The following is a 12,438-nucleotide window of genomic DNA, read 5'->3' as shown; positions in this document are numbered from 1 at the left end:
CTAAAAACCTTGACTTGGTTCGATTAGGACCTTCCCCCTCCTCATCCTTTCCAATGATCCCTCACTGATCAAATGTCCCTGTCCCATAGCAAGGACACTCGACTCCCCTTATCTCCTGGCATTCAGCAAAGTCCCCTGCCTGGGTATCTGATACCCAGGAGGATACGAGCATTTCCCCCAAACTTCCCATCATGCCTGACACCAGCTACAGCTATAGAGTCCAGCTCCCCCAAGAACTTGCCATATCTCCCAGTAAGGTGCAGAGTGTAAATTCAGCTCTTTATTAAATGCCATTGCAGCTGAAGTCTTTTGCCCTCGGGTGACTTGCCTCAAACCCTAGGATTATACAGGTCTAGCCGCTGCTTTTCCTTCAGTCTTTCCTTTTGGAGGAGCATCTCCTTAAGAAAAGAGAACCACCTGGCTTTCAGGGATGGAGATGTTCTCTTGTGGAACATCTATTGACATTGTAACACCATCAGAAAGCAGCTAGAGGGTTGGGGCTCAGTGGAACTTTTTAATGTTACTGTATGATTGGGAAAAAAAACCCCAAAACAAAATAAAAATTAAAAAAAACTTTGCTATTGTAGGGCCCTACGAAGATATACAACCATTGTCTACAACCATATGAAGAGCAGCCACAAAGAAGTCATTCATTAATCCCAAAGGAAGGGCTAAAACGACTGGGGGAGGTTAGTGGGAGGCAGATTCCTGCCCAAAGTAACATTTCCCGCCTTAAGAGGTGGTAAGCTCCCTGCCACTGGGGGTGTTCAAGAAACAATCTGTCCAAAATATCAGGCAAATTTCAAAAATGAAAAATAAATTTCAGGAGACTCCAAATCCAACTGAGATTTTCTTTTTTAATGGAGTTGAAGGAACAGATGGATGAGTGTATAAATGGAGGAAGGCTTGAGCAAAGGGATTTCTTGTTATCTTTTCAGAGTTCCAAGTCTCTGTCCTCTGGTTCTTCCAAGACTTCAGGAAGCATGGGTTCCAGAAGGAATAAGATAGTGTGCCCATCCCAGGGCCCTCAAGGAAAATGAGCTGAGGGATGACTGGGACCTTTTCAACTCTAAGCATCTGTGATTCTGTCAAGAAAAAAAAAAAAAGACCCCCAGGAGATAAGGGAAATACTCCAAATCATTCCCAGACTGAATATTTAACAAAACTGGGTTTTGATTTTTTTCAATAAGACATCAGTGGCTCTTTAAGCAACAAAGAGACTATTTTATGCAAATTTCCCCTCAGGGCCTTCACGAAGATGTTAACATCTTTCTTGTCACAATATCTACCTTATTACAATGAGTCATAGTGCTTCTCTATTCTCTTGCTGAGACATCTTTGTAAGATAAATTCTCTGGACTGAGAGCAGGGCCTAACTTTTTTTTTTATTAAAGTGAAAACCTCTTCTTGAGAGTTCCAAGGAAAGGGTTGGGAGACAGGAGATTTTAAAAAAACAAAGGACCTCTAGTGTGCTGAGACTGAAACCAAGGGAGGCCCTGTGGGACTCCTGGGCACGGAGGCCCTTTTGTTGCCCGGAGGCCTTTTTGTTGCCAGTTTCTGGTAGGCAAGACTCCAGCCTCCATGACGTTCCCTGAGTTACAAAGGGCAGTTTCGAACAGTTGCTAATCAAGGGAAGCCAAGAAACCACCTGAGGCAAGATTAAAGGGACCAGAGAACTGGGCATATACCCTGAGAAAACCATAATTCAAAAAGAGTCATGTACCGCAATGTTCATTGCAGCTCTATTTACAATAGCCAGGACATGGAAGCAACCTAAGTGTCCATCATCGGATGAATGCATAAAGAAGATGTGGCACATATGTACAATGGAATATTACTCAGCCATGAAAAGAAACGAAATTGAGTTATTTGTGGTGAGGTGGATGGAGTTAGAGTCTGTCATACAGAGTGAAGTGAGTCAGAAAGAGAAAAACAAATACAGTATGCTAACACATACATATGGAATCTAAGGAAAAAAAAAAAAAAAGAAAGCAAGGTCATGAGGAACCTAGGGGTAAGACGGGAATGAAGACACAGACCTACTAGAGAATGGACTTGAGGATGTGGGGAGGGGAAGGGTAAGCTGGGACAAAATGAGAGAGTGGCATGGACATATATACACTACCAAAGGTAAAATAGATAGCTAGTGGGAAGCAGCCGCATAGCACAGGGAGATCAGCTCTGTGCTTTGTGACCACCTAGACGGGGGGGATAGGGAGGGTGGGAGGGAGGGAGATGCAAGAAGGAAGAGATATGGGAACATATGTATATGTATAACTGATTCACTTTGTTATAAAGCAGAAACTAACACATCACTGTAAAGCAATTATACTCCAATAAAGATGTTAAAAAAAAAAAAAAAAAGATTAGGAGACAACCACCTGAGAGCTGAAGGGAGTGGAGGCCCTGCACACACCCTAATCTTACCAGCAACCCCACCCTTGAACCACTGCTATAAAACCCCTCATCAAATCCTCCTGGGTGGGGACACCCAGTTTTCGAGGGCAGGAGCCCACTGTGTCCCCCTTTGCCTGGCAAAGCAATAAAGCTATTCATTTCTACTTCACCCAAAACTCTGTCTCTGAGATTTGATTCTGCACCAGTGCACAGACCCCAAGCTTTTGACATCAAGACCAGTGGGTGGACCTGGTCACATTCTAGATGAAGAAAATGGGCTGGCTTGCTCTGATGGTTATGATTCAACTCCCACTGGACACCAAGCGCGTATCTCCTGCGCTGGGAACATTCGAATCATTCCATTTCTACCAGTGAGGCAACATCTAAGCCCTTTAAGGCCAGCCTCCCCCTCTCCATCCAGGTCCCCTCTCTGGGCCATGGGTAAATAAGTGGCTGTATGGTCACAAATACTATTTTTCCTCTGCAGGGACTCATTCCATGGCCCTAGAATGAAAAAAAAATGTCACAGGAAAATAAACACCATGTATATTAATATATATAACTCCATGGTTATGGGGATGGGAGGTTTTTGAATAGCAAGGTCCAAAAGAAAGAGAGCAGGAGTGCTTTCCACTGAGACCTAGACAGGAGAGCTGAGACCAGGGGCACAATGAATCCACAGCAGTCTCGGGTTCCTTCTGCCCTCCAAAGGCGGGCACTGAGCTGGCAGGTCAGGGCGCGGGGGCAGCCTTCAAGGCGAACAGACATTACTTTAGACCAGGAGTCGGCAAAGATTCTGTGACTGGACAGGTAGAAAACATTCTAGGCTTTGAGGGCCATATGGGCCAAATGGGCACAGAATGAGTGTGGCCGTGTACACAATTAAGCTTTATTTATGGATACTGAAATTTGAATTTCATATTAGTTTCATGTCACACACGCGAAATATTCTTTTTGCTTTTTTTCCCCAACCATTTAAAAATGTAAAAAGCATTCTTAGCTAGCAGATTGTATGAAAACAGGCAGAGGGCCTTAGTTTCTCAACCCCTGATGTGGACTGAAGAGCTTTGTGATGGAGTCTTTCCCGCACTTGCGTGCGAGGCCCAGACACGCTTCACAGCAGAAAGGGAGCTCCCCAAACGCTGGGGGTGGCTGACTGACCCTGGGAGGGCTGCATCCCAGCTCACGCTTCTTTTGTCGCCTGACCTCAAATGCAATATTCTGCGAGGAAACCTTGTCTAAGTGTTCAAAAGTGCTTCCATTCTGCCTGCTGGAATGTGATGAAAGCGTGCAGGAGGCGAGTGGGGAGGCCAAGGGCCTTCCAGGAGATGTTTGGCTCAGACAGAGAGCCTGATTATAAGGAATGCTTTTAGGATCATTTTAAAGAAGGTTGGTGCTAAATATTCATTGGGAAAGAGGAGGTTGCATGAAAGGGAAGCGAGTTAGAAGAGAACGCCGTGGAGTCCAGTCTTCTGGAAATGGCTTCGCTGGAAAAGGGGGTCACAGGACAGTAAACACCACAGACAATTCCACAGTCCCGGGGCTGGGGGCTTGTGTATATGAAAGGAGGGAGAAGGACAGGGCTGTTATTCCATGTGGCCTCGGCCACAGAGCTGAGGGGGAGTTAGGAAAGCGGGGTTCCCTCTGATGATGACTCTGCAGGCTGTTAGCTGAGACACACCCCAGCCCTTGGGCAAGTTACTTACCTTTGCATGTTTGCTCTGGAGAGCATGCCTACTGCGCATGAAGGACAGAGCATGGCAAAAATAAAGGGTCGGTGAACACTGGCTTTTATTATCATCCCAGCCATCACCACTTCTCAGAGTCTCTTCTATGGATTTCCATAAATACATAGAATTTCAAATTTGTTATGCTCAGTGGATCTTGCATTCTGTACTTTGCTCTTAAAATCGTTGTATATACTTTTCCCAGGTATCTGAATAACTTTCAATTTGTGGCCAATGGTTTTATAATATTTTTTTTGAATGGTTGAAGTTCCAGTTACCTAACCTCTCCTTGAGGATTTGGGTCTTCACTATTATAAGCAGTGTTCCCATACATAACAGACTCTCCCAGAAGGGGAAACACAAGCCTGAAGATGGCCTCATCTATGGGTTACTCATGGTCTGTCCTCCAGAATATTAACATTGACACTGGTGATAGAACTCCTGTCTGCAGAGAGCTGCACCAGCATTGGGTTTTATTATTTTAGCTTGTTTTTGCTGATAGACGTGAAGTGGGAGCTCACAGTTGCTTTATCTTTCTCTTTTAAAAATTAATTACAGGGACTTCCCTGGCGGTCCAGTGGTTAAAAGACTCTGTGCTTCCACTGCAGGGGGAGTGGGTTCGGTCCCTGGTCAGGGAACTAAGATCCCACATGCCGTGTGGCACAGCCAAAAATTTTTAAAAAAGAAATAAACTACATATGACATGGCTCATCTTCCTCACTGAGTTTACTATTGCATTTGATATTTGTTTACATTCTCCAGCTACAGGGTCAATAGACATGTGGTTTTATGCCTTGTAGATGTGTGTAGGCTCTCTGTTTATATTGAACATAAAACTTTTTCACAGGTTTTTCTCCATTGTTATCTGTGATACCCATTTCCCATTCATTTCCTTAATATCTGGGTTTTATTGTTTTTCATGCAGTTTTAACTCTATATGGATCTTAACCTGACATTTTTATTAATGAAAATGTTATGATTCAAGCAAGGAAGAAATCAGCTCCCCTCCACAGTTAGGAAGGATAAGATTCTATTTTATTCTTTTTTTTTTTTCAATATTGTGCCTCTAATCCACTCAGACATACAGTGCTATATGGTGTAAGTTCTGGATCTGGAGTTTTCTCCACGTTGCTTCTAGTGATCCCAACAAAATACACAATTATGTGTTTCCTGTGGTTCCTTATACTTCTCTTGTCACATATTTTTAAAATATTTCCTCTTTAGAGTCTATTTCTGGAATCTCTGTTATCGCCTGATGAAATGACCTGTATTTTGTTTTTAAGTCAGTACTACAGCATCTTAATAATTGTCACTGTGAAATAAAAAATACCTGTGAGTGCAAGTTTCTAGCAAGCAGCATGACATACAGTAGAAGCTCATTAAATGTTTATGGAAGAAATGAACAAAGCTTTCCAAATTATTTTTATTCTTAAGTATCATAATTTACAATAGTTTCCATATCTTCACTGTTTATTTAATAGGATCAAAACTGTAAGTTAACTTGGAGAATACTGTCATCTACTGTACTTGCCTTGTCATTCAAAAGTCCAGGAAGATCCCACATGCCGCGGAGCAACTAAGCCCGCACACCACAACTACTGAGCCCGCGCACCTAGGGCCCGTGCTCCACAAGAAAAAAAATACCACAGCAATGAGAAGCTCACACATCCCAACAAAGAGTAGCCCCAGCTCGCCACAATGAAAGAAATCCTGCACAGAGCAACAAAGACCCAACGCAGCCAAACATAAATAAATAAATAAATAAATTTTTATATGTAAAAAAAAAGGAGCTTTCCTTCTTTCTGATTGGAGTGTAAGAGTGTAGCTATGTGACATTGTAATTAATAATCTTACATGCTTTCCTAATCCCCTTTGCTTCTGTCGTTTAGGTTGCAAGATCCCAGAGATTTTAAATTCTGTTTCTCTCCTTTTTATTTACTTGATATATACTTTCTTTGTCTTTAAAGCTTTACAATGATATTTTCTGATCATCTTTCTCTGGTAATTAATTCTAAAAGGGACTCTATACAGATTAAATTCTTTATTAAAAAACTCTGGGAAACTTTCTACCATTATATCTTTATTTACTATTTCCTTATTTGTTAAGCTTTCTTGATTCCTATTCTCTATAGAGTGAATTTTCCTGTACAGCTAGTCTATTATTTTTTTCATGCATTATAATTATCTGTTTATTTAATCCTTCTATGTTTTTGTTTAATTTTCCAACTTATCCTACATCTCACACATTTGTCATCCAGAGTCAATTTTAGTATTTTTTTCATTTCTAAAAATATTCTATTTTTATGATATCTATTATGTAACTATAGTCTCCACCTATTTGTGTTTGTTATTATTATTATTATCAATAAGCTTTAAATTTTCTTTTATTTTTTTCCAAGCATATTTTCTCTATTTCCTGAACCCTGGCTTGGGGATATGTTGGTTTCATTTCTGTCACTATTTATGTTTTTCCTGAGCTTTTAAAGCTTTATTTACTTTTTTTTTCTGCTGCAAAACTTGTGTTAATAAGTTTGGGTTACTTCAGGAGGGAGAGGGGCACAGGGTCCTTTGAACAAGGTTGAAATATATCACTGCCCTGTTGAGAAGAGGTCCAAGCAATGAAAGTCATAAGTGACCCAAGGAGGAGAAGGGTTCATTGACCAAGAGATGCTTGAAGAAGAGGAAACCAGGGGATGGTTGCAGCAGTAAATTGATGGGGCAAAGGGCAGACCTGGAGCATCTCCAGTTTGGGCAGTAGGAAGAGGGAAGAGCTGATTCACATGTTCTGTGTCTATAGTTCAGGAAGTCAGGCTTCAAATAGACCTGCAAGACAAACAGGGAAATAATTGGCTCCACAGAAAGAGGCAGAAATTGGAGAAGTTTCCAGAAGACTGATGAGCTGAATTTATGGTGCTACGTAAACATGAAAGCTTAATGGGAAGAGTTTAGTAAAAGGTCATGATCGCACACTACTGCATAGCCAATTAAAAGTTAGAACTGGAGCCTAACTGTTGTTTGTATCTAAGCCGATAAATCAGATAATTAGATTGGTTGCAGAGTTTTAGTGAAGAGGCCAGAGTTGCAGCTCTCTGATTTCACACGGGCTCATTCCTCACCCTCAGGTAGGAGGGGATAGTTCACAGGAACAAACAAGGTCCTGGTGGATTGTTTTGTACATTGCAGAGAGCAGGAGGTGGGAGATACTGGGTGTGAAATCAAGAAATCCAGGAGTTAGAGTGTGCAATGTTTTATCAAAGTGTTTCCTGCACTGCCCAGATGACAAGTGCCCTCACCCAGTGATAGGGGTGGCTCAGTCAAGTGACTGCTCTTAGAAGGTGATCTACCCACCCTCCCAATGCCTGATGTTTGATGCTTGACAAACGTTTGCAGTCATATCCTTCTCCCAAGCAGATTTGGTTCTGGGAGGAGAATTCACTAGTCATCAGGAGCTTTCCAATCTGCTGTGTGTTGTGTTTTATTTGGTTTCTGTGACCTCCCAAAGTGGAACTAACAATAATGGGCAGAATCTGTTGGAGATTGACTTGGGTATAGTTTTGGAAGGAAGCTTTCCAAGGATAGAGTGCGCAGCCCAAGCAGTGGGAAGTGGGAAGACTGCAGACAGGGTTGGTGCTTATATAAACTGTTGGATGAGACCACCTGTAAGAACATCTTCCAGTCCTGAGTTTCTGTGAGGTAAGGGAAGGGGAGGCAACTTCCGGGTCTTCGTCTGGGGGAGATGCAGCCGCTTCTAAGTGGTGAAAAGAATCCTCAGGGGAAAGTCAGGGAGTTGAGGTCACATCTTGGTTCTGCCAACTCTTACAGGCTGCAGGACCTGAAACAGATCCTTGAACTTTCTCTAAGCTGTAAGATAAGAGATGACCCCAACCTCTAAGTCCTACTGACTGCACCTCCAAAACGTCTTTTCCCTCTATACCTACTGCCTCAGCCTCTGCTGGACCCTAGTCCTTTCTCAGCCAGACTATTACAAGAGTTTTCTCACGAGGTCTCTGGTGTCCTTCAGTGTTCCCCCCCCCCCAATCCCTCCTCCACCTGGCCTCCAGAGTGATCTTTATAAAATGCAAATTGGATCACATCATTCCCCTTCTCAAACTTGTTCAGAGGCTCTCCAGCGCCTTCATAATAAAGGTCGACTTCTTTAGTATGACTCCCCAGCCGGCCAGCTGTAGGGACCATACGCAGCTAATTCCATCATCCCCAGGACCTAGCTCCATGCCTGGCACGTAAAAGAGCTCCACCAATATTAGCTGAGTGAATGAATAAACAAATTTCCTGCCAGCCCTGTTATTACCCACTCTGTCAGCCCCAACTGACATCTCTAAAGCACATGCCTAGCACATCTCTGTATTCTGAAGTGTTCTCGGCCACCTCCACAGCCCCAGTCATTCCCCTCCTTACCCCCCAATACTCCACCGCTGCCTTTTCTAGAGGTTTCGGAACACAGAAGTTGTATACTGTTCAGAACAGAGCATGGCTTTCGAAAGTGTACCCTACTTTGATCACATCTGCAAAAAAGCCTCAGGATGCCCTCAGGGAGACAAACGTTACTGCCCCGATAGGAAGTTAATTAACAGCCTACCGATTCCCGAGGTCTCCAAGAGAAACAGTGAGAGCCCAGCTTTTCTTAGTGGGGAGGAATCAGAGCTTACCCAAGCCGCACTCTCCCCTTCCCACGCCCATCAGAAAGGAATAAATAAGATGAAAAAGCTGAAAAGGGGAAAAGGGGGACACATTATAGATCAAGGTCAGGCCGAGGGGTTGGCTCTGCTCTTAATGAGCAAGAAAAGCCCTACCAGGTAGGCGGCGGGGAGAGGAAGGCAGCACAAGCCTGGTAATTTATCGGGAGGCAGGAAAACTGCTGAATTTGACTCTGGTGAAGGGAAGATGTCAGTTGGACATCTGTTCCTGACACCTCAGCAACTAATTATTTCTCTGTGCACTGTGGTCGGTGGGCTGGAGGAGCCCAGGGGCTGGCTGAGTCCTGTCAATCAACCTGAGCTTGGCAAAATAAATCAGTAAATACATAAACACAACCCGCAGCCACCGGAAACAATAACACCCAAGCGGCTCTCCTTACCCCATAAGATCAACTGATCTGGGACTTCCCTGGTGGCGCAGTGGTTGGGAATCCGCCCGCCAGTGCAGGGGACATGGGTTCGAGCCCTGGTCCGGGAAGATCTCACATGCCGCGGAGCAACTAAGCCCGTGCGCCACAACTACTGAGCCTGCGCTCTAGAGCCTGTGAGTCACAACTACTGAAGCCCGCACGCCTAGAGCCCATGCTCCGCAACAAGGGAAGCCACCGCAGTGAGAAGCCCGTGCACTGCAACGAGGAGTAGCCCCCGCTCACCGCAACTAGAGGAAGCCCACGTGCAGCAATGAAGACCCAACGCAGACAAAAATAAAAATAAATTAAAAAAAAAAATCAACTGATCTTCGTGCCTGGCAGGGCAGGGGAGCAGAGGCAGACGTGGGGAAGACTGAGGGTACCCCATCCCCATGCCTCCCATCATCTACTGTTCTCAGGGTCTCTCTCACCACATGGTCTCAAGGAGCACTAGCCCCCGTTTCTGGACCTCTTATTCCATAGCTGCTGAAAATTTCATCCTCTGTCAGCCCACATCTTCCTTGTTATCACAATCCGTGAGGAAAGGAAGGACCAAGAAAATTTTTAAAGAGACTTTTCCTATACAGTGTCTCCTATTGGATTAGATTGCAGCCAAGTTGCAAGTTTCTTTGGGAAACTCTTTCTGCATCCTTTTCCCTCTTTTGACCCAATCTTGCCTCTCTCCTCACCTCTTACCTTCCCTGGGTCTCCAGCAAGGGAAACATCTGGCCAACTTCTTCACACATCATTATCAATTTAATCTGTGACAGTTGGTTTTCATATCTTTTTCTCCAAACTGGGCAAGAATAATTTCTGTGAACCTGATGCCAGGTGCATAGATGGAGTCCAGTAAGTCTGAGGGAGAGAGGAAGGGAAGGTGAGAGGGGTGCTGCTGGTAGGAATGAATGAATGTTAGTAACAGTATGTTACTCCTCCTGGACTCCATAAAAAAAATAATGCTTAATTCTAAAATGCAAATTGGGGTAGGAAAATGAAGACCACACCTGCAAGTTTGGAAATTTCCACTGCAGAGAAAGAAGTCAAAGCCCTGGAAATATGGAAAGGGGGACACAGTAATGCCCAGACTGAGAAGGAACAAGCAGAAATAACCATAATTGTATTGTCACTATCGAGTGCTCTGGCCACGGGTAGTGGTGTTGCTGGGGGTGAGGGGAAGGGGCAATAAAGGCAAACAGGTACAAAGGGCAATGGCTCTGGACCCCAGAGTCAGCCGTTGCTGTGGGCCCTGCCGAGTGCCATCAACTGTCTGAGACTCAGTTTCCTTGTTTGTAAAATGGGTACAGGAGAGCCTCCCTCAGAGGGTGAATGTCAGTAAGAAAAGGGAACTTCTTCCCTCCTGCATTCAGAAGCTCTTCCAAGACATACATCTGCTAGTTTTGTTCTGCTGAGAACCCTTCCATGACTCCCGACTACCCTTAGAAAAAAGCCCAAGGTCCTCCACAGGGCTCATACAGCCCCACGGGGTCTGTGCTGCCCATCTTTCCAGCTTCCCCTTCCTGCTCATTTCTACCTAGGCACCCAGATCTTCTTTCAGTGCCTCAGCCTTGACTTGCTCCCTCACAGGGCCTGCGCCCATCTTCACCTAGCCACTTCTACTCAGCCTTCAGATCTCAGTGCAAACGTTGCTTCTTCAGGAAAGTCTGCCTTGACCTCCCTAACCAGGTGGAACCCTCTTATAATAGAAGAAATTCCAAAGCTCACACCATCTCACCTCCTCCACCACCATCATCCGGGCCCAAGCCCCCACCATCTCCCTTCTGAGCTCCTGCAACGGGCTCCTGCTGACCCCCTTCCCACCACTGTTGCCCACCTACAGTGTTTCCACATGCAGCCATTGTCCTTCCAGCCTGAGGACCTTTGCACGTGCTGTTCTCTCCACGTGGAATGGTCTTCCTCCAGATCTCGGTGGGATTCTCTCTCAGCTCTTCTGGTTCCCTGCTCAAGAGTCATCCTTTCAGAGGGGCCCTTCCATACCATCCTGCCTAGAGTCACACTCTAACCACTTACTCTGCTTTGTTTTTATCATGGCGCTTATATATCATAGCACCGAAATTACATTCTCTGTTTATTTTGAAATTTTATGTTCAGTTGTGTTTTGTCTCCTGCACTAGGACATAAAATTAATGAGGACAGGATTTTTCCCTGTTTACTGCTGTATTCTCAGCTCCTAGAACAGTTCATGATACATAGAATAGAGCTTTAGAATACCATGAACTCTTACTGGTAGTAATCTCACAGTGGTTTTTGACTGCATAAATACCTGCCCGTTTCACTGAATTATAAGCTTCATCAGGGTGGGGACCATATCAGTGTTTCCTCATCATTGTCTCCAAGGCCTCACTAACCTGCCTGATACATAGTAGACACTCAATAAACACTTACTGAATAAATGCATGCATAAGAGAACGAGTGAATGGAAATGGAAAATTATAAGCACAAACATCAGGTCCTATTATGATTAGCTTCAGTCGTATCTCCTAATCATACTTGCTCACACTGAGAAGTAGTGGTGTGCAGAATTTAAGTCTGTACTCTCCTGGCTTAATTCCCTCTATTGCTTTTCTCAAGGCTGTTTGCGGGGAGGGGCAAGCTCATGGGAAAACGTTCTCTGCCTCTCCGATTTCTCCTATACTTGAAAAAAGTTCAGGCCCACAAACACAGTTGTAAGGTTTCCCAACTTGTTTCCAGCACAATTTACCACTTCCCCCAATTCAGTCCTCAGAACAACCTCACATAAATATTATCATTTTCTACATTGGCAGCACTTGTGAAATCTCCATCTTACTTGTGGGCAGGCTGCAAACTCAACTTGTAGCAAATATTATCTCTGTCTTGTGCTCCCCATTCTATGGAAGAGGCTGAGAAGGCACCAGAAAAGAGCTGTGTTTGCATAAAGGTTGACGGTGTGTGATGCCGTAAACTTCATTGCCACACATTTGTGGAGACAGAAGTAAGCTGCTGGTATCCCTGCCACTCTGATGGAACATAGTCATTCCCAGCTCGGGAATATAAACGTTACAGCACCCAGCTCTCTCAGAACGTGAAAACTCACTTTCCATGGGAATTCATCAAAATCCAGTTTATTTCATAACAGCATTTAGTGTGGTGATTCAAGTTACTGTAAGCCCTCCAGAAATAGTCTAGGGCTCAAAGAAGTCAGGGATAGAC

Source organism: Balaenoptera borealis, assembly GCF_965194805.1.
Source record: "Balaenoptera borealis genome assembly, chromosome: 1".
NCBI lineage: Eukaryota > Metazoa > Chordata > Mammalia > Artiodactyla > Balaenopteridae > Balaenoptera > Balaenoptera borealis.
This window is presented reverse-complemented; position numbering follows the sequence as displayed.